An 11,404-nucleotide genomic window follows, 5' to 3' on the forward strand; every position below is an offset into this window, starting at 1 on the left:
AGCCGGGGTGGTCGGTCGCGGTCCTTGCGCGGCCGGCCGCCCGTGTGGCTCCGGGGAGGTGGTGAGTCGGGGGCAAGGCAGCCAGAAGCGCCAAAACGCCTTGGGGCAGGGCGTGCAGCCTGGCGGAGGGAGGCGGGGGCGTTGGCGCCGAGGAGCGTCGCCCATTTCTAGCCCTGAGGAAGGGCGGCTCGGAGGCCTCCCGCGGGCGGGTCCCGACCCGGAAGTGGTTCTGGCGCCGCTGTCTCCCCCCCACCCCAGCCGAGTTTCCCGGGCTTCCTGCCCGCGGTGCCCCTTCAGAGGCACGTCCGCGCTGCTCCTTCAGAGTTGGGCTCCCTTCCTGTGGGGAGTCTCAGGATGGCCCAAGCCCCGGCTTGTGTCTCCTCTCTGCTGGCACTCCGCGTGCCTCCGCCCAGAACGAGCGCTCCGGCCTTGGGGAGGAGACGCTGACCCCGCGCGGCGGGAGGCGCTGGCCCGAGCTCCTCCGGCTGCCCCCGTGTTGTGCCGAGTGTTGTGCTGTAGCCATTACCTCCTTGGGGCGCCAGGCGGTGCGGAGCCCGGTGGTGGGCCGTTGGGTGTGTGTGGGGACCAGAGCTGCCCGGGCCTGGGGAGCCCCGACCGCCCCTTCTGAGAACAGGCGCTGGCGGTGGAAACAGCCTGTTCGTTCGTGAAGGCCGTGGTAGCAAGTAGCCGTTGCCGAAGATGGTCAGACCTTAGGTGGAGATTCTTGAGGAAAAAGCGGACGTCCTCCAGTTATTGTCCCACATCCCGCCCACTGGGAGCTTGTGTTTCAGGACCCATTTCTGAACATTTGTAACTGTAGCTTCTCCCTGTGCGCGCGCACACATGCTCCGCAGAGGTTGTTCTAAGATATTAACAGTCGGATCGTGTTGTGTGAGGACTGCCGCGGATTACTTCCTGTTTCCCACTGCCATTTTTTGATCTTGGCTAATTGGTTTGGTGAGGCCTTAGAATATAGGTGAAGTTCAGTGGGGTGAGGTCCGGAGCCAATGACCCAGAAATAATTCTTGAGATGTCTTTGGTGCAAAATGGTGGTTTATTTTTTATTTTTTAAAAAGATTTTTAAGTTTTTTTTTCTTTTTTTTTTTCATTTGACAGAGATCACAAGCAGGCAGGGAGGCAGGCAGAGAGAGAGGAAGGGAAGCAGGCTCCCCGCTGAGCAGAGAGCCCAATGCGGGGCTCGATCTCAGGACCCTGAGATCATGACCTGAGCCACCCAGGCGCCCCAAAATGGTGGTTTATTAAGGCACGGGGATAGAACCCATGGGCAGAAAGAGCTGCTGCCCAGGGGTTGTGAGGAGTGGTCCATTATATGCTTGCAAGTTGGGAGGGGATCAGGGATGGCGTAAGTCTCTGAGGAATTTTGGAGGCAAGGGTTCCAGGACCTTGAGGGGCTAGTTATTTTTGGGGAAAAGGTGATTCATTACCAGTAATAAAACCTTTTTTTGTGAGACCCTTAGATGTGTATCAGTGGGCCATATGCTTGGGAATGATTGTCAACATATATCTTGGAGGGTTTAGAGATAAAGTTTCCAAAGGAATTGTTAAAGTAGACTTATAGGGTCCTGGTTGAGGGTAGGGGGCTCATCAGGCTATGACTGCCCTTTGCCCTTAGCAAAGTGTTAAGGTGGAGGCAGTTGAGTCCCTAGAGTGGGTAAGGACATTTAATAATTTTTCTTCTGCCCTTGTTTCCCACATCAGGTTTGAGCTGAGCCTCTCAGGCTTGTAGGAGTCTGCCATGGGGGAAAGAAGGCCTTCCAGTGTAGGAGTCAGCTGTTGCTATCCCTGTGCCTGGCTCAGGCTGGCTGTAGTACAGCTGACCCTAGCTTCCATCTGCCCTTCCATTCTGTGCCCCCCCCCCCCCCCGCCATCACTCTTGCTGGTGCCTGGCAGATGGCATCCTTCACTTGCTCAGACTCTTCCTGGGCACTTACCCTCTGCTAGTTCCCGCTTGCACTTCTGCTTGGGTGCTGGTGGGGTTCTCTCAGGTCACTGAAACGTGGCATGTCCATGCCCCCTAACCTCAGGAGCAACTCTCCTACCTTTATCCGGTCTAGCTTGAGCTAGTGTACACTTGTGCAGGGTGGGCTCACTCTTCTCTTAACCAAGTTCCCAGTGCCAGATGTTCTCTTGAGGGCAGAGATGGGGAGGGGGGTTGAGGCTGGATGTATCCCCTACCAGGTTGACAGCCAGCCAGACTTGGGGACAGTTTCCTCAGTAGCAAGTGGCCTCGAGGGTGTATGTGTGTGGGGGGATCCCCAAGACCACCCTTAGACTTAATGATTTGCTGGAAGGAGTCACAGGTTTCAGCAAGGTCGTTATACTCATAATGGTTGGTTACAGTGAAAAGATACATATTAAAATCAGTGGTGGGAAAAGGTGTATAGTCTGGGAGACAGTGGCTGTGAGCTTCCATGTCCTTTGCCAGGATAGTCATGTGGACACTGCTTAATTCTCACAGCAATGCTGTGTGACAATGCAGCAACCAGGGATGCTTACCTGAGCTCTGGTGGGCAGGGTTTTTATTGAGGGTCAGTCACATAAGCATGGAGCATACTGACTTTGAGTTACTCAAATCTCAACTGCTCTCAGAGGTCAAATGGGTACTGTGTGACCCGTGGTCACCACTGTAAGTCACACTCTTAGCATGAACTATCTGCTTTGGCCCAAGTCCTGAGGTAAACAAAGATACCTTTAACATGCAGAATATCCAAGGGCTTAGAGGTTACCTCTTAGGAGCAGGTCAAGCACCAAACTTTTGGAACGTTTAGGGTTTGGACAACGCAGGCCTGCTGAGTCAAACCTTTACTGAATTTCTTGCTGCAGCCAAAGGAAGGTTCTCATGGTCCTTTCCTTGGCATTTCAGTGACTTGGGTTTCAGGGGCTCTAGGTGTACTCCTGAGGTATGTGTGTGTATGTGGACCAAAGTGGGAGCTGCATGCGGGTCAGGGCAGGGTGTTCTGTGGGATTTGGAGGGCAGGCCCTTGTCTCATCCAGCCCAGAAGCCCAGACCAGCACCGGGGTACATGCTAACTGCCTGACTGATTGATTGGCCTGGGTGCCTGACCCCTGTGCCCTTAGGTGGGGCTGAGGACACTAACCTTCTCCTCTCCCCTCAGCATGGGCCGAGGCCCGTCCTGAGGACCAGTGGTCTGGAGACCTGGCAGATCCAGCCAAACCCTTCACGGATGGAGCTCAGATGAGCTATGAGTCCTCCAAAGTCATAGATGCCACATCTTGTCTACCACTCCCCCCCATGTCACAGGGTACTTGAATGTTTGTGGTCCCAGCGGGTAACGCCGGGACTTCCCCAGGAGGAGAGAGGGAATTGCTTATAGACGTTGACTGAGCGTACATGGGAAGGAGGGCAGATCAGGCAAGGAGCATGCGTGTCCAGGGTCTCCTGTCAGGTGAGTGGGCCACACCCTGGCCCTCTCTGCCCCTTGACTGTCATTCTTGGAGCTTCCTGAGAGACTGCAAAGGATGGGAACTCTTACAGTTTCCCTGTCCAGATCTACCCAAGGTGGGCTCAGCAGATGTTTTCTGTGAGTTAGTGGCATGTTGGGAACTCTTGGGGGAATAGCCAGGATGCTTCACTGTGAAATTCCAATGAGAAAGTAGTACAAGCTCTGAGAAATGCTTTTTCTAAAACAGGGTGCATGGTCTGCCTTGTGGAAGGATATGCGGGAATTAGGTTTCCCTGGCTGCCTCTGGGACCCTCCCCTGGTTCTGCAGTGGCCTGTCTGGGTTATTTCACCATGTCCATGTACGGTTGACCCTTAAATAGCATGGCTTGAACTTTATGAGTCCACTTGTATATGGATTTTTTTTTTGAAGATTTTATTTATTTGAGAGAGAGAGTGAGAGAGAGAGAGAGAGAGCACCTAAGCAGGGTCAGAGGCAAAGAGAGAAGCAGACTCCCCACTGAGCGGGGATCCCGATGTGGGACTCCGTCCCAGGACCCTGGGAACATCACCTGAGCTGAAGGCAGAACTTAACTGACAGCCACCCAGGCACCCTGGATTTTTTTTTTTTCCTTTTAAAAGATTATTTATTTGAGAGAGAGTGAGAGCGAGAGCAAGAGAGAATGAGTGGGGTGAGGGGCAGGAGGAGAAGCAGGCTCTCCACTGAGTAGGGAACCCATTGCGGGGCTTGTTCCCAGGATCGAGCCACCCAGGCACCCCTGTAATGTATTTTCTTTGTGCTTTTAATAACATTTTTTTTTTCTAGCTTTATTGTAAAAATACAGTGTATAATACATATAACATACAAATATGTGTTAATTGATTGCTTATGTTATCAGTAAGCCTTCCAGTCATCAGTAAGTTATTAGTAGTCAAGAGTTATAAGTGGATCTTGAACTGCTTGGTTGGGGGGGTGGTGTCCCCTAATTCCATGTTGTTCAAAGGTCAGCTGTTACCTCTAACAAAACAGACAAAACAACACAAAGAAAAAACTGAGTTGATATCCTTAATTACATTGTTCAGGGTCTTGCAAGCTCAGAGCCATGAAAATGTGTTTTCTTGTAACTGAACAGCTTCTTGTTTTCCTCCTTGGATGCCTGAAAACTCAGAGTTCAGTTTTAGGAGCAATTGTTATAAATTCCTGTACCCAGCCACAATGTTTTGAGGCACTTCTCCCCCAACCTGTGAATTTTTTATTTCTGCCTTTGGTCTGACATCAGCTTGTGTATTGTGTTACATTGGATCCCTCAGGAGGGGGGTTGAAGTAGGTGACTTCAAACAGTATGGCCATTGGGAGGCATTGTTGTAAAGTGGGAGTAGGTTTTCAGAGGCTTGCTGCATTACTGAGGCTGAAGTTCATTTAGTCCACTGTGGCCGGAATTCATCCAGTGGGACGTGAGTTCTGTGGCCAAATGAGGGGGATTTATCAATGGTCTTTAACAGGTTTCATCCAAGCCTGTCTCATTTCCCACCAGTCAATGTCTTTTCCCTGTTTTATAGCAGGTCAGAGCCAGGGCAGCAGTGGCATTGAAATTGGCAGGCCCGGGGTGGGAACATGCATATTCTTTAGCTGTGTCTGGAGAGGGTGATGCAGATGGAGCCTCCTCCACTGGTCGAGGTGGTCTTCAGACCACCAGAAGATCGCTCCACTGGCCGGAAGATCGCTCTAGAGAGGCCATGCAGTGCAACCCTGTGCCAAGGCACCAAGTGGGACTGCAAGGCTGTCAACCCTCAGGTGCAGCTTGAGGTGTTGGCAGTGCTTTGAAGCCAGAGAGAAGCTTAGTAGAATCAGGGAGGTGCTGGGACTGTCCACCTCCACTGTGGCTACCATTCTTGACAGCAAGGAGAAGATCTGAGTGAGTGTCTGGGCGGCCAACCTGCAGGCGGCCACCAGATTGACACGCAGCTGCAGTCTGGTGATGGAGAACGTGGAGTGGGTGGCGAGGCTGTGGGCACGACTGTGGCAGTTGTGCGCAGGTAGCCCGCCCTGCTGCGGAGAGTGATCTGGGAGGGCGGCTGCACACCCTGGCTGTCGTTCAGCATGGATGAGACTGGACTTTTCTGGAAGCAACTGCCTGCCAGGATGCTTCTTTCTCTGGAGAAGTCAGCCGGGATGCAAAGCTGCCTGAGCTCTGATGCTGCTGCTTGGTGGCAACGTGGCTGGCAACTTCCAGCTGAAGCCGCTGCTGGTGTACCCCTCAGAGAACCTGCATGCCCTCAAGGGCTGCCCCAAGCCCAACCTGCCTTTGGCATGGCGCTCACACAAGGGAGTCTGGGTGACCACGAGCCTCTCCCAAGAGTGGTTTGTGCACTTCTGGCCAGCCATGGAGAGGTACTGTGCCCCGTACGGCCTCCTGTACAAAGCACTGCTCATCCTGGACAGTGCCCCTGGCCACCCTGGGAGCCTGGACGACCTTTCAGAACACATGCGTGTGGGGTACATGCCCAAGAAAACCAGGGTCCTTGTCCGGCCCATGAACTAGGACGCTGTTGCCACCTTCAAGGCCTGTTGCCTGTGCAGGGTCTTCTGCCTGTTGGTGTTGTGGGTGTGAGGCAGGGACCACCAGCACTCAGTGGTCCTTGACTTCTGGCGAGAATACAGCATTCTAGACACTGTCTACGACATCTCTGAATCCTAGGAGCAGGTCCACCGGCGACACTGGATAGGCGAAGGAATCCGTGGCCTGAGCACATTGGCGGGATGCCGGCAAGCTGCATGGGGACGCTCTACTGCAGACCCTAAGGGACATCACGGCAGTGGCCCACAGTATGGGTTTCAGACAGGTGAAAGGCAGATGTGGTGGAGCTGCTGCAGAGCCCCAGCACAGACCGGTCCAGCAAGGAACTGATGGGACTGGAGCAGGAGCATACTGCTGGCGAAGAGGGCGAGGACATCTACCTGTCTTCTGGCGGCTCATGGCCAGGCATCTGGCCATGCCTTTGGCACGCTTGGATGCTGGCCTGCAGATCATCAGTGACAGTGACCCCAACCTGGAGTGCAGCCTCAGAGTCTACATCACCAGCCACTCTCGGGAGCTTTTCAAGGAGAAGAGGCCCCAAGTGGTGGTGGTGGGGGCAGTGGTTGGGAGCTCCAGGGACTCAGCCCTTGGTTGGGGAGAGGGCTTCCTGATGGCTCCCTTTGCTTGTGTTGAAGTTGCAATGGCCTGAATTTTCCCATTTCATTATATTCCTCAGATGGTTTTTATCAGCAAATAATTTATTATTTCCAGTGAACTTCTCAAATACATGGCTTTAAAAGCCTTGATGAATTCTCAAGTGTGATATTTTTTGTGTTGTGGGTCCTTTGGAGGAAAGTGTACCAAGTTTCTTAGTGGAAGTCCTTGAGGAAGCCAGGCCCCCGAGTGTTCCTGTGCCTGTGCTCACTACAAAGAGCTCTCCTTCTGTTGAGTGTGGGACTCTTAGAACTGTGTGGACATTCAGTAAGGAAAAGGGGTTTTGCTCAGCTTCTGGTCCTCTCATCTTTCTGCTGGGTTTAAGGCCCAGCAGACAGAAAAGGCTGACCCCAGATGAGCCTCCAGAGAGACAATGATAGAGTAGTTTTGGGTGGGAGGAGTATCTGGCCACACACCTCCCAGCTCTGTTCCTCTGGGGCCTTGGATGCTAATTGTCACCCTGCCCTGTTCTCTGAAATGATGTTGTGTCCCCACTGAGTGGCTGGGGAGAGAGAAGAGAGACTTCAGCCCATGGTGGATGAACCGGAGAGGCTGCATACCAGGCCTCGCAGCTCCTAGCAAGGGGCATCCTCATGGCTGTAGGTTTCTCTTGGGCAAAACTGGGTGCCAACTCTTCCTTTCTTCTTGTCTCCTCCCCTGCTCTCTCTGCCTTGTACCCCCTCTGTTTACTCATTTCCATTTGACTTCTGCCATGCCTCTTTGACTTTCAGAAGAAAGTGGCTTATTCCTCACATCGAGGAAGCCGCTCCCGGAATGAAGCTGCTCCCCGGAATGATGCTGCTCCTGCAAGTCCGCTTGGCGAGGCCGCAGCTCGGGGTGGCGGGGCTGCTGGCAGCTCTCACGGCTCTGACGGCTCTAATGGCTCTGACAGCTCTGACAGCTCTGGCAGCTCTGACAGCTCTTACAGCTTTGACAAGAGCTCTGACAGCTCTAAGAGCTCTTACAGCTCTGATGAGAGCTCTGATGGCTCTGACAGCTCTGACGGCTCTTATAGCTCTGACAGCTCTGTCAGCTCTCCTGGCTCTGACGACTCTCCTACTCCAACGGCTCTCCTTCTCCTCCCGACAGCTCTCCTTCTCAGCTTCAGCCTCGCAAACTAACCTTTATAGGGGTGGTTGAGTCCCGCCCCCACACAGGTCGCCAATGGGATTTAAACTCACCTCAGTAAATATATGCGTGCCCCTCTGATTGGATGTTTTCACCTGGCCTGACCCGCCCTTGTATCTAGGCTTTGCAAGTAAGTTCCTCTGGGAGGGGCAGGGTCAATCTAAGTTCACTGCATAGGGTCAATCTAAGTTTGCTGCAACAAAATGGCTCCCTCTGACCAACCAGGCCCTTACATTCCCCCCTTTTCTTTGGAGATTATTAAAATCCTTGACTTTTCAGCCAGTCCTATGTTATATTGAGCATGTAAAACTAACATTTTATCACTCCAATTTTCTCCTATACAAATGACATTAGTGCACAGTCGGCTCATTTTTCCAGTCAGCTCATTTTTCCTGTTCATCTAATTTCCCACCTATACTTTACATAAACAGGTAACAATAGGAGCAACAATAAACTCACAGTTTCTTTAGTCTTAGCTTTAGTCCATGGTCAGCGGGGTCTGTCGGCTGCAGCTTCCATCTCTGGGGGGCATCCTTACTCTCGGCTCGTTTGACGTGACCTGCATGAACCCAGGCCCTAATGCCTTCTACTTTTACTGCCATGGGGGTGGTCAGGATAACAGTAAACGGTCCCTTCCATTGAGGCTCCAAGTTCCCCACTTGATAGCGACGTATCCAAACCAAGTCCCCGGGTTGGTAAGGATGTGGTTCCACCTCCGTCTCCGTCACCGTGTGGGCAGTCCGGATCCCTGCATGGGCTTTTTTAAAGACAGACTGTAATGCCTGCAGTGACTGGAGTACAGACTGATCAGTCATATCTGCTAGGGCAACCTCCTGTAGCCGAGGACAGAGCGGGGGGTGCTGTCTCCCAAACATTATTTCAAATGGGGTCACCTTGTTTAAATAGGGTGTACATTGTGCCCTGAGGAGGGTGAAGGGAAGGAGATCCACCCATCCACCGCCAGTCTCCAGAATTAGTTTTGTCAAGGTCTCTTTAAGAGTCTGGTTCATTCTCTCTACTTGCCCAGAACTCTGGGGCCAATAGGCACAATGTAGTTTCCAGTTAGTGCCCATGGCCTTGGCCAATGCCTGCGAGACTGAACTCACAAATGCAGGGCCATTGTCTGACCCAATAGTGAGAGGCAGCCCAAACCTAGGAATTATTTCTTCTAGTAGCTTTTTCGCTACCACTCCTGCCATCTCATGTTTGGCGGAAAAAGCCTTCACCCAGCCTGAAAAGGTATCCACAAAAACTAACATATACGTGTGCCCATATTTTCCGGGTTTAATTTCTGTAAAATCTATTTCCCAATAGATTCCTGGTTCCTTACCTCTTTCTCTTTTTCCTCTTCCCATTTTAGTTCTTCCCACATTAACTGCCTGGCATTGAGCACATCTATCAACTACATCCTGAACCATACACCCTAATTTAGAAACCTGGAATTGCAGTTTGCGTATCCCCAAATGAGTACCCTGATGTATCTGGTCTACTAACTTCTTACCTAGTTTTCGAGGAAGAATTATTTTTCTTGCTTTAGTCTTAGCCCAGTCCCCTTTATAGTCCAATTTAACCCATTTCTGTAAATACTTTAAATCTTCTTCTGAATAGTTCGGTTTTTCTGGTAGGGCTGGAGCTGGGAGTGTAACCAGTTCTTGCACTGTTTCTCGGGCTGCTTGCTTTGCGGCTTGATCTGCTAAGTGGTTTCCTTTTGAAATCAGATCAATCCCCTTTTGGTATCCTGGGCAATGCATAACAGCCACCTCTTTTGGGTCCCAAATAGCCTGGAGGAGAGCCAATATTTCTCCTCTGTTTTTAACTCCTTTTCCTTCTGCTGTTAATAGGCCCCTTTCTTTATAAATAGCCCCATGTATATGGAGAGTAGCAAAGGCATACCTGCTGTCCGTATAGATGTTGGCGGTGTTACCTTTGGCCATCTGCAGTGCCTTAGTGAGTGCAATCAGTTCCGCTTTTTGTGCTGAAGTTCCATGTGGCAGGGCTGCTGTCCAGAGTTTCTGCTCAGGAGAAACAACTGCAGCCCCTGCATACCTCTTTCCATTGACCATGTAGCTACTCCCATCTGTGAATAGAGTCATCTCGACATCCGGGAGGGCAATGTCTCTGAGATCCGGCTTTATTCCTGTGACTTGGGTTAGGACTCCCCACAGTCATGTGGATGGTCAGCTAGCTCCTCTGGCAGCAGTGTGGCTGGATTTAGCACCGCCGGGGGCCAGAAGATCACTCTTGGTTCGTTGAGGAGAAGGGCCTGATACCCTGTCACTCGGGTGTTCGTCATCCATCGGTCTGGTGGAGTCTGGAGAAGGCCCTCAATAGCGTGTGTGGTGGTTATGATGAGATTTTGACCCAAAGTCAATTTACTTGCATCCTTGACCAGGAGGGCCATTGCAGCAATTATGCGGAGGCAAGGGGGAAACCCAGCTGCTACTGGATCTAGTTTCTTGCTAAGATAGGCTACTGGCCTTCGCCAACGCCCCAGAGTCTGAGTTAAAACTCCTTTGGCCACCCCTGCTTTTTCATCCACATACAATTGGAAGGGCTTAGTAACATCTGGGATGGCCAATGCTGGGGCACTCAGCAAGGCTATCTGTAATTCCCGAAATGCTCCCTCTGCCTCAGTTGTCCACTCTATCATAGTAAGCCCCCCTTTTGCCAGTTCGTAGAGAGGTCGGGCCATCTCCGCAAACCGCGGTATTCACAGCCTACAGTAGCCCACAGTCCGAAGAAACTCCCTTACTTGTCGGGACGTGGTGGGGTGGGGGTATCGAGTGATCACCTGTTTCCTGGACTCAGACAGTAAACGCACTCCCTCGTGGAGATCAAAGCCTAGGTAAGTGGCATGGTTCTGACAGAGCTGTGCTTTCTTCGCTGACACCCAATACTCTTTCTCCTGCAGAGTCTGTAAGAGAGCTCTCGTCCTCCGCAAACATGACTCATAGTCCTCAGCGGCTACTAGCAAGTCATCAACATACTGTAACAGAGTGACTCCTGAGTTGGAGGTTCTATACCATGCAAATCCTCATGTAGGGCCTCGTCAAACATGGTGGGTGAATTCTTGAATCCTTGGGGAAGTCTTGTCCAGGTGAGCAGGCCTTGAAACCCTTTCTGTGGGTCGGACCACTCAAAAGCAAAAAGGGACTGAGATTCCCTTGCTAAAGATATACAGAAAAATGCATCCTTGAGATCTAAGACGGTATACACAGTTCTTTTGGGGCCCAGGAGGGAGAGTAGGGTATAGGGGTTAGGCACCGTCAGGTGGATATCTTCAGCCCATTTATTCACTTCCCGCAAGTCCTGGATGGATTGGTACTCCCCAGTCTTGGCCTTTTTGATGGGCAGCAAAGGTGTGTTCCATGGAGATTTGCAAGGAACTAGGATCCCGTCTCTTCGGAGGCGATTAATATGTTTTCTGATCCCTTCCTTTGCTTCCCGGGGAAGGGGGTACTGCCAAACGCGAATAGCCGTAGCTGTCGCCTTTAACTGTACCACCACTGGAGGTTGTTCCTTGGCCAAGCCAGGGGGCTTCCCTTCTGTCCAGACCTGGGGAAACTCGTCCTGTAGGATTTGGAGAAGGCTCCCCCTCTTTATTTCCTCTGGTTTTGAGAC

This window comes from Lontra canadensis, unplaced genomic scaffold, assembly GCF_010015895.1.
Source record: "Lontra canadensis isolate GAN:19392208 unplaced genomic scaffold, GSC_riverotter_1.0 scaffold191, whole genome shotgun sequence".
Lineage (NCBI taxonomy): Eukaryota > Metazoa > Chordata > Mammalia > Carnivora > Mustelidae > Lontra > Lontra canadensis.